Here is a 14,040-nt window from a genome sequence, read left to right as displayed (position 1 = left end):
TGAAAAAATGTGGCTTTTAAACCAACTGCAGCATAATGGATGCTCTTATCTACATGTTAAACTAGTGTCTTACACTGTCATATACACTTAGTGACCACTTAATTAGTTACACCTGTACACCGGCTTGTTCATGCAAATATCTAGTCAGCCAATCATATAGCAGCAACTCACTTCATTCAAGCATGCAGAAATGGCTAGGAGGTTCAGTTGCTATTCAGACCAAACATCTGAATTGGGAAGAATTTGACTGTTGGTGATGGTGCAAAAAAACCAAAAACATTCAGTGAGTAGAAGTTCTATGGGCAAAAATGCCTTCTTAATGAGAGAAGTCAGAGGAGAATGGTTAGGGGTGCGTTTCCCGAAGCCTTCTTAACGCTACGTCATTCATAAATTGTACCTTAAGCTCTACCTTAATGCTTTAGTGTGTTTCCCAAAATGTTCTTAACTAAGTATACCTTCTGTACTGAGATAGGTGCGTGGGGCGTTGGACCCAAAATGCACGATTCAGAAACAGGGGTGTAATAAAGTCCCGTCAGGGCTTTATTCAGGGAATGTCCAGTGAGCGTAGTCAAAGATCAAGCAATGTTCATCCAGCCAAAAACCAAAGTACAGTACCAAGAGAGAAGGCAGTCTCGTAATCGGTACACCATGCAAAAACAGTAGGCAGGCTCAGGGTCGATGACGGCGCAAGAGTCAAGACCGAATTCTGCTCCACGGGGCAAAAGCACAAAGACAGCAGGCAAAGTCGTGGTACACTTAGGCAATGGTGAACAAAACAGAAGTCAATAATCTTTGGTCAATAAACAGGCTTGGATCGTAACGGGTGGCTTGACAAAAATGTTAAAGAGATCCACTGACGAACAGGAGGCAACAATTTTGCAAAGACAAGACATGGAACTGAGCTTATATGCAGGTGAAGACAGGTGCAGACAATTAGCTTGAGAGCAGCTTGAGAATGGAAATCAGGTGTGGAGGATTGACAACGAGGTCATTAGTAATCATTAGTAATCAACCTATCCTGCCCTAGCGTTAGTAAATTAGTAAATGACATGCACAAGAAACGTAAGGTAACATGAACACATAGTTAGAATGTTAGTATTACCCAATCCTGATCTAAAGGTAGTAGATTAGTAAGAAGACAACGGAAATTGAAACAATTAGGTTGTGAGTGACAAAAAGGGAGAGAGAGAAAGCAGGAATGCAAGGTTTGCAGAAAGACACGAAAGAGTGTTTGCAAAACAATTAACAGAACCACATAACATGAAACAAACATAAATCATGACATAACAAGTTTGCCAAATTATGACAATAAACTATATAACATGACATGGCAAGACAAAGAAAAAAATGGTAACAAGAACTAAGCATGAAACATAACATGACAAAACAATAAAATGTAACAAGAAATAAAACATAAAAACATGGCGAGACTAGACTAACATAATACGTGACCTGACAATAACCAAGACAATAACTAAACATGAAACATGACGTGACAAACATGAAACGTGACATGTACGTTGTACGTTCGTAAGGTTGGTCTGGACCGCTCTTAGCTATACCTTAGCGATGTTGTCAGCTCACTCTGCTTGTGGCCACCACTGTTATGACCGCAAGCCTCTGAAATCAGCTGTTGCTCTTAGTTACATCTCAATCTGTTCAGCAATATGTACACTAATAATTCTACAGTTGTAGTTTGCTAATAATATTACTAAAATACCACTTTAATGTCACTGTTTACAAGCAAATAATAAGAATGTAAATTACGAAGGATGCATGTTGCCTAATTGACTTTTAAATGATATTCAGAAACTGACGATTTCCCACTCTCTTTGTGTGCTGGAGCGATGTTTAACCATAGTTCTTTCTTGTTTTTTAAAACTGGTAAATGATGTTTCTTTATTCAGCGCTACGTGTAATATTATCTCCATTTCCTTTGCTATGAAGCTGCTTATTTCAGTTTTTTTCCACCATATCGTATGTAAAAAAAAAAGTATATATATATATATATATATATATGTATATATAAATATAAATATATATATATATATATATATATATATATATATATATATATATATATATATATATAAATAACGTTTATTTCGTGTTGGTGCGTTTTGCTTGTTGGTGCGCTTTTACTGAAAACGTCAGCTAATCATAGAAAATTGTGAATTACACCAGGAATGTGATGGTGCTTCTGCCAAATCAACCCTGATTGCAAAGTCATTTATGGTACTATGACAAAGATATTTAAAAAATAAAAGTAAAACATGACATGCCAAAGAAACCGTTTCACTAACTGTATAAATAATTATATAAAATTAAATATACAGTTGGATAATTTAGTTTGTACAATTTTAATTATATTAATACGTTCCCACAAGTCATGATGAATGCAATATTTTAAAGTATTCCTGCTCTGTTTTATTAAAAAACAACAGTACTTTCTCTCATAACGCAGTCAAACAGTAACTGCATGGAGTGCATAATCGATATTAGAGCAAGTCGATGGGCCTAACAACATTGCTGTCCCTAAAGCAACAGCCCAAGTGATAGTTTGGGGAACGCACTTGGGGGAAAAACTTTAGTCAGGTATACCTTAGAGAGTCTTCGTCAAGCGCTAAGAGACACCGTTATCAGGAAACGCACCCCAAACGCACCCCAAACCATAAGCTTAAATGCTGAAAATTATCCAAAAACTCACCCAACTAGCCCAACTTTATATAATAAACTTTATATGTGCCCAATATGCAATTACAGAGGTAGAAGTGTCTGTCACGTTGTTATCAATGAGAGATGTGACTTGTTTTCATGTAGTGCACAATCTGTCCGAATAGAATGAGAAGGCATTCATATTAAAGATCTTGGTAAATGGGTTCATACCCTGTTTAGTTGTCCAGTGAGTCTGTAACTCTGGAGTTTGCATTTATTTTGCTCAACTTTATACATCTAAGACAGGCATTCTGGTGGCCCAGAGAATGTCAATTTATTTTGTCTCTGAAAAGCACCCTCCTTTACTGCATTCTTTACTGTCTTTCGCGTCAGTTGACCAGTGAATCTGTAACATTTGTATTTCTTGGACTGTTCTTCCCTGTATGTATATATCATTTGATAAATTACACACATACACGCATACCTCTGATGACATATGACAGAATCGTATTACTCCCTGCCATTTTATTAAAGCTGATAGACCAAGAATTTTCTTTTCTTTGCCCATTCTTTGTGAAAGAATTATCAAGCTTAATGACGAGTTTCACGGTTAGCCATTTTGCCTCTCGATGAAGCAGCAGCATCACTTCTTTCATCATTACTTAATGGCCCTCTCTTGAAAGATGGCCAAATAAACAAAACCTGGGCCATTGCTTCCCTAACCATGACAAAAGGCTTTATTTTCCCTTAATAATTTCGGCCTGTTTAAATAAATGTTAATAAAGAGGTCATGGGATTTTGGAAATAACTTGGCAAACTGCCAACTTAACCATTCAAAAACCCCAGAGTGAGAGAGAGAGAGCATATGCATACATGCTTTGTACATGTGACGTATGTGTGCTGTCATACACAGAACATGTTCCAGCAGAATACAAGAGCGGTTCTGTCAGAATTGGGCCCTGAAAGGATCAGAGTGTGACATTCTAGGGCTATAATCCATCCATCCATCCATTTTAACCCGCTTATGCGGAGTCGGGTCGCGGTGGCAGTCGGCTAAACAGGGTAATCCAGGCGTTCCTCTCCCCATCAACGGATTCCAGCTCCTCCTGGGAGATCCCGAGGCATTCCCAGACCAGGAGAGATATATAATCTCCAGCGGGTTCTGGGTCTACCTTGGGGTCTCCACCCAGTTGGACGTGCCTGGAAAAGCTCCAATGGGAGGCGCCGGGAAGCATCCTGATCAGATGCCCGAACCACCTCAATTGGCTCCTTTGGACGCGAAGGAGCAGCGGCTATACTCCAAGGTCCCTCTGGAAGTCCCTCTGGATGTCCGAGCTCCTCACCCTATCTCTAGCGGACACAGCTCTCACTTTGGTTATAAAAGGACCGGATGGCTTGTAAAGTCCTTCTCCATAGCGTCCCCAAACTCTTCCCATACCTGGGTTTTTGTTTCAGCAACTGCCGAAGCCGCAGCCCTTCTGGCCACCCGGTACCTGTTGCTTCAGGGGATCCCCGGGCCAGCCAAGCCCGAAGTTCCTCCAGAGGTGGGAGTTGAGGACCTCGTGGACGGGGGGCTCCGCCAGATGTTCCCAGTTCACGCTCACTACACATTTGGGTTCATGGGGTCTGTCCGGCAGAATCCCCGGCCACTTGATCCAACTCACCACCAGGTGGTGATCAGTTGACAGCTCTGCTCCTCTCTTCACCCGAGTGTCCATGGCCGCAGGTCTGATGATACGACCATAAAGTCAATCATTGATCTTTGGCCTAAGGTGCTCTGGTACCAAGTACACTTATGAGCTACCCTATGCTCGAACATGGTGTTTGTTATGGACAATCCATGACCAGCACAGAAGTCCAATATCAAGACACCGCTCGGGTTAAGATCAGGCAGGCCATTCCTCCGAATCACCCCCTTTCAGGTTTCTCCGTCATTGCCCACGTGAGTGTTGAAGTCACCCAGCAGAACTATGGAGTCTCCAGGCGGCACCTTTTCCACCTTTTCTAACGACAGTTAGAGCTTTCCCCCCAGCAACACGTAGTCGCAAAGAGGTGACCCTCTCGTTCCCCGGGTGAAACTGCAACACAGTGGCACTCAGCCGGTGGCTTGTGAGCCGATAAGCTCTCCTCCCGGGTCTGGCTCCAGAAGGGGGCCCCTTTTCTGGGTGAGGTAGCTTGGTATTTGTGTGGCCCCTCACCCGGGACCAATTTGCCTTGGGAGACCCAGTGCTAGCAATGCTAATGCTAACGCCCCCGACAACATAGCTCCCAGAATCACCGGGACACACAAACCCCTCCACCACATTAAGGTGCCGATTCCTTGGAGAGGCCACCTATAAGAGAAGGTCAAAATATACTTTAACATTAGAAATGTTGCTAGTGAACACACATATGCGTTGCACTTGTCACCCCCCCACCCCGTACTTGACCTGTTTGACTCTAGGAAACCCTTCACTTGAAATCTGATGCAAGCAACTTGGGCCTTGACGTAGTCCTGTTGCAGCTAATTGAAAAGGGGAGAAGGTGGTTGCCTTCCTCAGTTGCTAGCTCAGCAAAGAATGCAATTACTGCAGGAGGAGATGGGAGCTGCTGGCAGTGGTGGTTGCGCTTCATCCCTTATAGATGTACCTTCAAAGACAGTAGTTCTGGCTCTGTACATGCCATGCAACTGTCCAGTGGCAGCTCAGATTCAAAGAGACTGGATTGCTTGCTGGATTGAACTATGGCAAAACCTTCACTTCACAGTAGAGGACCAGCAGGGGCCAAGCACAGCAATGCAGGCGGGTGCTCGCTTTTGGCGCGCTTTTACTAGGGAGGTCAAAGTGGAGTTTTAGAATGTAGACCGCTGTTTGTGCACGTGAGTTCGCCAATACATTTCTAGCAGAAAACGTAATTTGTCCACTTTTTTACTTCACAGTATAGGTGATCAAACTTACAATAACTAAGTGCTAGCGTGTTCTAAGCCTTTACTGATCCCTGTACGAGGTTAGCATGATGTAGCTAGGATACGGGAATAGCACAAAGCCATAAAATTTGCTTTTTAACGGCACTTAGTCATTCGAACGATAGAAATAAAAGCATTCGATTTCGTTCAACAGCACCGAATATTTCTGTCGCACCTGTCTATTGTCAACATCCATTGAAACTATTAAAAAGTAACCAGGGACTTTGGACTTATAAGGCTGGACATACTGAGTATCCAGCGAAAATATTGACCTGGCTAAAGTCACAATTCTGAGAGTTCCAACTGCCACCAACTGCCATGTAAGAGCGCGTGAAGTAAACCAGTAAAAGCTATTGCTGCGTCACCATTTTCGAGCTCCATAAATGTAAACAATGGAATGTTGGGTGAAATCTGCCTGTTTTTCGGTGCCGTCGGGGTCCAGCATTTAACATTTAACACAAAGCCACAAAAACAGTCATTTCATCACATTAAAATTCCACCTAAGCAGAATTATTGTCCATAACACGTTAATTTAAGGTTAAACTGAGATTTTAATCAAAATATTCATGTTGATTTCCGGAAATACATTTTTCAGTTGTCCTCCCTACTTTTACTAGCAGCTCCTTTCGCCACTGTGAGCAGGCCATGGAGAAATAGTGGGAGTGTCATGGTTTCCCCAGATGACATATGGAATTTCCAGGTTTTACCTCTCTACCACGTGAGGGCGTGCCAGCCATGGTCAGCATGAAATTAACTTCCACATGCGGAATGCGGGTGTAATCATTGCCGATTGCAGTCAGCTGTGTGGAGAGCTATGTAAGTCACTTCCTGGCAATGCTCTGGGCTTTGGTGTTTCATTCTGACATGTACACTAAGTAAAGAGGTAAAGAGTTAGTTGGAGGACTGTATTGCTTTTAGTCTTTGGTTGGGTGGTTCCCCTGGACCTTCCCTATTTTGGAGCGAGCGACGTTCCATTGAGGAATCTTGTTTTTCCCTGACCAATGTTATCTCTCAGGTCAATTTTCTGTTGCCGAAATGTTTTGGTCCCCTTTTTTCAGTTCTTTTTTCACGAGACTTGCCTGTTCCCAAAGGCATTCCGTGCTAGTCTGCATTTACCCTGTTCGACGGATTTTGCAGTTTTGTTTCAGTTGGCTTTCCACCTGGGAGTTTCTTTGCCGTTTTATGTTTTTTCCCTCTCCTCTAGTGGCCCCACACATTCGTGAGGGTTTCCAATATTATATCAGTGGTTATTCAACTTCTTATTGGGAAGTTTGTGATCCCGATCCGTTCCCTCTTGGTCTACCGCCCCCGCTCCCTCACAGGGAGAAACTGGGAATAACAAATGTTGATTGGATCCAAGCCAAGAACAGAAATGCCACACTACTGCAGTAATAATGTATCTCTTAGGGTGGCTGCACCTGTGGCTCTGATTCCCAAGGCTGCATGTTACACTGCAGTAATATGTCAGAAGCAGCATCACCCGTGTTTCGATTCATCATCCCTGAGTGTGGGGGCGGTCCTCTCCTGCCTAAATGAGTGACAGGACAGAGAGGGGAGGGTCCCTAAAGGGCAGGATAAAACCTGAGAGCCCGTCAAGAAGAGAGGACTGCTCACCTGAAACCTAAGACAGGTATTTACACCTTACAGTACAGTCATAGAATGCTTCAGTTACTGCAGTTGTACTAGATGATATTGTGTGAGCACTGGGAACAGTACAGATGATTCTTGCAGACCTTAGAAATAAAGATAAGTTATTCCCGTTATAATAATGGGATTTCTCTGATATATATATATTCATCTAATCAGTTTTTGATCTGTTTTCAGGGTCTGCTCTGGGTCACTGAGGCTCTCAGGCACCCAGTCAAGCAGCTTTCTGAACTTAATTTAGGAAATGTGAAAGTCAACCTGACAGACCTTCAGGAGTTAGAATCTGAGTTGTGTATTGAAAATAGAATTTCATCTCGGACTAGGCTTTATTGGAGTCTGCAAAATTGGTCCATATTTCATATCAAATCTGTCTGAACTTTAACCTCATATTAATGGTTTTATATTTCATGTTCTAGTGAATGGAGCCAAAACACCAGAAACTGTTAGTTCAAGAAGTTAGGCACTGCATAATATTCTGCTTTTCTCAGTCTGACAGAATTTCCCAGGAAATCTGGGATGAACATAACCTACAACAGTCCCATCCTGTTGATTCAGGGCATCGACATTCCCCATCGTTTCATTTACCCAGCGTTTGCCCTGGTGTTGGTCGCCTACCTGATCATCCTGACCACCAACTTAGGGGTCATGCTGCTTATTTTGATGGACAGGAGCCTTCAGCAGCCAATGTACCTGCTGTTCTTCAGCCTGTCCTTCAACGACGTCCTGGGAAGCACGGTGGTTCTGCCTCGAATGATGTTGGACATCGTCTCCACCAACCCATCCATCAGCTACTCCTTGTGTGTCTCCCAGGCCTTCTTCGGCCAAACTTATACCGTTTCCTGCCACACGGTGATGATGATCATGGCCTTTGACAGGTATGTGGCCATATGCCACCCTCTGAGATACACCTCCATCATGAGCCCCACCATGGTGGCTAAACTGTGCGGACTGTGTCCGCATGGAGCACATCGATCGTTCTGATCTCCATCGTACTGGGCCTCGCAGTACGGCTAACACGCTGCCGTTCCATTATTCTAAATGCCTTCTGTGACATTGCATCTCTGTACAAGCTCTCCTGTCAGGACTTAACCATTAACAATATCACTGGGCTTACCTGCAGTATCATAATCAATGGATTGTCCATCGCCAGCATGGCCTTCACATATTTCAGGATCCTGATCAGCTGTGTCTCCAAAAAGAACAAGGAGCTGAACAGAAAGGCCATGCAGACTTGCTCCTCCCATCTGGTCCTCTATCTGATCATGCTCTGCTCCGGATACCTCGTCATCATTTTGCATCGTCTTCAGATTCACAACGGCTACCGGACGTTGGTGGGACTTCTCTTTCTCATCATTCCCGCCAACATGAACCCCATCATATATGCTATACAGACCAAGGAACTAAGGACCAAGATTGTGCAGATACTTTATTCAAAAGTAACCCAGCTGCAGTAATGAAAAAATGTGGCCTTTAAACCAACTGCAGCATAATGGATGCTCTTATCTATTATGTTAAACTAGTGTCTTACACTGTCGTATGCACTTAGTGACCACTTAATTAGTTACACCTGTACACCAGCTTGTTCATGCAAATATCTAGTCAGCCAATCATATAGCAGCAACTCACTTCATTCAAGCATGCAGAAATGGCTAGGAGGTTCAGTTGCTATTCAGACCAAACATCTGAATTGGGAAGAAATTTGACTGTTGGTGATGGTGCAAAAAAACCAAAAACATTCAGTGAGTAGAAGTTCTATGGCCAAAAGTGCCTTCTTAATGAGAGAAGTAAGAGGAGAATGGCCAGGGGTGCTTTTCCCCAAGCCTTCTTAACGCTACGTCATTCATAAGTTGTGCCTTAAGCTCAACCTTAATGCTTTAGCGTGTTTCCCAAAATGTTCTTCGCTAAGTATACCTTCTGTACTGAGATGGGTGCGTGGGGGGTTGGACCCAAAATGCACGACTCAGAAACAGGGGTGTAATAAAGTCCCGTCAGGGCTTTATTCAGGGAATGTCCAGTGAGCGTAGTCAAAAAACAAGCAATATTCATACACGTAAAATCCAGCCAGAAACCAAAGTATAGTACCGAGAAAGAAGGCAGTCTCGTAATCGGTACACCATGCAAAAAGTCCGGTAGCCAGGAAAGCTGTCAGCAGGGCAGAAGTACAAGCTGTGGACGGTAGGCAGGCTCAAGGTCGATGACACCACAAGAGTCAAGACCGAAGTCTGCGCAGCGGGGCAAAAGCACAAAGATAGCAGGCTAAGTCGTGGTACAGGCAGGCAATGGTCAACAAAACAGAAGTCAATAATCTTTGGTCAATAAACAGGCTTGGATCGTAACGGGTAGACAATGGCTTGACAAAAATGCTCAATAGATGCACTGATGAACAGGAGGCAACAATTTTGCAAAGACAAGACATGGAACTGAGCTTATATGCAGGTATAGACAGGTGCAGACAATTAGCTTGAGAGCAGCATGAGAATGGAAATCCGGTGTGGAGGATTGACGAGGTAATTAGTAATCGTTAGGAATAAACCTATCCTGCCCTAGCATTAGTAAATTAGTAAATGACATGCACAAGAAAGGTATGGTAACATGAACACATTAGAATGTTAGTATTACCCAATCCTGATCTAAAGTTAGTAGATTTGTAAGAAGACAAGGGAAATTGAAACAATTAGGGTGTGACAGAAAGGGAGAGAGAGAAAGCAGGAATGCAAGGTTTGTAGAAAGACACAAAAAAGTGTTTGCTAAACAATTAACAGAACCACATAACATGAAACAAACATAAATCATGACACAAAAAGTTTGCGAAATTATGACAATAAACTATATAACATGACATGGCAAGACGAATAAATGGTAACAAGAACTAATCATGAAACATAACATGACAAAACAATAAAATGTAACAAGAAATAAAACATAAAAACATGGCAAGAATAGATTAACATAATACGTGACCTGACAATAAGGTAACCAAGACAATAACTAAACATGAAACATGACGTGACAAACATGAAATGTGACATGTATGTTGTACGTTCGTAAGGTTGGTCTGGACCGCTCTTAGCTATACCTTAGCGATGTTGTCAGCTCACTCTGCTTGTGGCCACCACTGTTATGACCGCAAGCCTCTGAAATGAGCTGTTGCTCTTAGTTACATCTCAATCTGTTAAGCAATATGTACACTAATAATTGTGCAGTTGTAGTTGGCTTATAATATTACTAAAATACCATTTTAATGGCACTGTTTTCATGCAAATAATAAAATTGTAAATTACGAAGGATGCATGTTGCCTAATTGCCTTTTAAATGATATTCATAAACTGACGATTTCCCACTCTCTCTGTGTGCTGGAGCGATGTTTAACCATTGTTTTTTCTTGTTTTTTTTGGACACCGTAGTCTTTAACTGGAAAATAATGTTTCTTTATTCAGCGCCACATCTAACATTATCTCCATTTCCTTTGCTATGAAGCTGTGGGACCGCTTATTTCAGTTTTTTTCCACAATATCTTTTGTCAAAAAAAATAATAATAATAAAAAATAAAATGTTGATTTTGTGTTGGTGCGTTTTGCTTGTTGGTGCGTTTTGCTTGTTGGTGCGCTTTTACTGAAAACGTCAGCTAATGATAGAAAATAGTGAGGAATGAGATGGTGCTTCTGCCAAATCAACCCTGATTGTAAAGTCATTTAAGGTACTATGACAAAGATATTAATATAATGTAAATAAAACATGACATGCCAAAGAAGGCGTATTGCTAGATGGCGTAGTCAGAAACCGTATCACGAACCGTATATTTAATTTGGTGAAAATTATATATACAGTTGGATGTATATGTATACAGTCATGGTAAATGCAATATTGTAAAGTATTCCTGCAGTGTTTTATTCAAAAATAACACTACTTTCTCTCATAACGCAGTCAAACAGTCGCTGCATGGAGTGCATAATCGATCTTAGAGCAAGTCGATGGGCCTAATAACGTTGCACATAGAAGCTATCCCTTAAGCAACAGCCTAAGTGATAGTTGGGGAAGATAGATGGGGAACACACGTAGAGAAGTGAACAACCTTAGTAAGGTATACCTTAGAGAGTCTTCATCAAGCACTAAGAGACACCGTTATCAGGAAACGCACCCCAGACTGGTTCAAGCTGACAGGAAGTTGACTGTAACTCAAATAACCATGAATTACAACAGTGGTATGCAGAGCATCTCTGAACAAATAACACATTAAACCTTTGATTGGATGGGCTACACAGCAGCAGAAATAAGTAACAGATACCTCAAAGTGGTCACTGCCTCGGAGATATGGAAACTAATACAATTAGAAATGTATCACTGATGGGGCTGCGGTGGCGCAACAGGCTAAGATGCAGCAGACTTGTGGTTGCAGTCCGTCCGGGGAATGGGGCTCGATTCTCGGTCCTGCCAAAAGCCAAGTTTGGCCGGCTCACGTGGAGCAGCATAATTCTGTGTATCTAATACTCGCTCTAATTGAATTAGATGGGGTACAATTGGCTACCAAATCAGGAGAAAAAAGGGAAAACATCTGAAAAAAATTATTTTAAAGAAAAAAAAAGAAATGTATCACTGATAATCATACAAACCATAAGCTTAAATGCTGAAAATTTTCTGAAAACTCACCCAACTTGCCCAACTTTATATAATAAACTTTATATGTGCCCAATATGCAATTACAGAGGTAGAACTGTCTGTCCTGTTGTTATCAATGAGAGATGTGACTTGTTTTCATTTAGTGCACAATCTGTCCGAATAGAACAAGAAGGCATTCATATTAAAGATCTTGGTAAATGGGTTCATACCCTGTTTAGTAGCCCAGTGAGTCTGTAACTCTGGAGTTTGCATTTATTTTGCTCAATGTTATACATCTAAGACAGGCATTCTGGTGGCCCACAGAATGTCAATTTGTTTTGTCTCTGCTTGCCCCATCTGTTACCAGAAAACACCCTCCCAGTGTACTGCATTCTTTACTGTCTTTCGTGTCAGTTGACCAGTGAATCTGTAACATTTGTATTTCTTGGACTGTTCTTTACTGTATGTATATATAATTTCATAAATGACACACATACCCACATCCCTCTGATGACATATGACAGAATCGTATTACTCCCTATCATTTTATTAAAGCTGATACTCCAAGAATTTTCTTTTTTTGCCCATTCTTTGTGAAAGAAATTCTCAAGCTTAATGACGAGTTTCACAGTTAGCCATTTTGCCTCTCGAAGACACAGCAGCATCACTTCTTTCACCATTACTGAATGGCCCTCTCTTGAAAGATGGCCAATGTAAATAAACAAAACCAGGGCCACTGCTTCCCTAACCACGACAAAAGGCTTTATTGTCCCCTCTTGATTTAGGCCTGTATAAATAAATGTTAATAAAGAGGTAATGGGATTTCGGAAAGAACTTGGCAAACTGCCAACTTCCATCCATCCATCCATTATCTGAACCCGCTTATCCTGATCAGGGTCGCAGGGGGGCTGGAGCCTATCCCAGCATACATTGGGCGAAAGGCAGGAATACACCCTGGACAGGTCGCCAGTCCATCGCAGGGCACACGCACCATTCACTCACACACTCATGCCTACGGGCAATTTAGACTCTCCAATCGGCCTAACCTGCATGTCTTTGGACTGTGGGATGAAACCGGAGTACCCGGAGGAAACCCACGCAGACACGGGGAGAACATGCAAACTCCGCACAGAGAGGCCCCGGCCGACGGGGATTCGAACCCAGGACCTCCTTGCTGTGAGGCGGCAGTGCTACCCACTGCAGCATCCGTGCCGCCCAAACTGCCAACTTAACCATTCAAAAACCCCAGAGTGAGAGAGAGAGCATATGCAAACATGCTTTGTGCATGTGACTTATGTGTGACATCCATTGTCAGAGACCAGGTAAGAAGGATTGCCTTCATGGCTGAATACTGTCGCTAAGAAGCTAATAACCGCATCAGTTGTGGCATTAGAGACAAACGCCACTTCTGGCCATTGACTGTAGTAGTCTGTAAGAGTGATGGCATAACGGCAGTCCCACCTGGCACACTCAAAGGGTGGTCAGTACGCAGCACAAAGTGGTGTCCCCAAAGATATGTTCTCCACCGTTCTACTGCCCAAACACATGCCAATGCCTCACGTTCGACAGTTGAATACTTTCTTCCAGCAGGTGAAAGTGTCCTGGATGCAAACGCTAGAATCCTCTCTGTGTTATCTGGATGAAGTTGTGCGAGTACACCCCCTAGTCCATAGTCGGAGGCATCAGTAGTCACATAAGTAGGTAACAAAGGATCATATAGAGCCAAGGCAGGCCTCTCCAATATCAGTCTCTTAATATCAGAGAAACTGGACTCAGCTTCAGCAGTCCATTTGAACCGTAGCGGTTCAACAACGGTAGAGAAGTCAGGAATAAACTTACTGTACCATGATGCAAGGCCCAAGAAGGATCGCAGGGAGGATGTGTCCTTTGGGACAGGGGCGTCGGCCACTGCTCTGACCCGATCTCGGTCAGGGTGAAGTCCTTCTTTGGATACAGTGTGGCCTAGAAAACTGAGAGAGGTCTGGTTAAACTTGTTCATCATGTTTTGAAAAGCAGATGGAGCGGATGCGAGTCCAAATGGAACCCGGCGAAAACAGAAAAGGCCTTTGTGTGTTATGAGTGCAGTTATGTCACGACTGTCTGGGTGTAGTAAGAGCTGGTGGTAAGCAGAGGCTAAGTCAATGGTAGTGAAGACTGTGGCTCCTCGTAGTTCAACGAACAGCTTATCGATATGAGGT

General features: G+C 42.7%; 1 pseudogene; it reads left to right on the top strand.

Moving 5' to 3' along the window:
• The first annotated feature begins 7,762 nt into the window (after positions 1-7,762).
• On the top strand, positions 7,763-8,700 carry LOC133133531 (putative gustatory receptor clone PTE03; annotated as a pseudogene).
• The last annotated feature ends 5,340 nt before the right edge of the window (positions 8,701-14,040 follow it).

The sequence above is a fragment of the Conger conger genome, chromosome 7 (assembly GCF_963514075.1).
Source record: "Conger conger chromosome 7, fConCon1.1, whole genome shotgun sequence".
NCBI lineage: Eukaryota > Metazoa > Chordata > Actinopteri > Anguilliformes > Congridae > Conger > Conger conger.
This window is presented reverse-complemented; position numbering and strand designations above follow the sequence as displayed.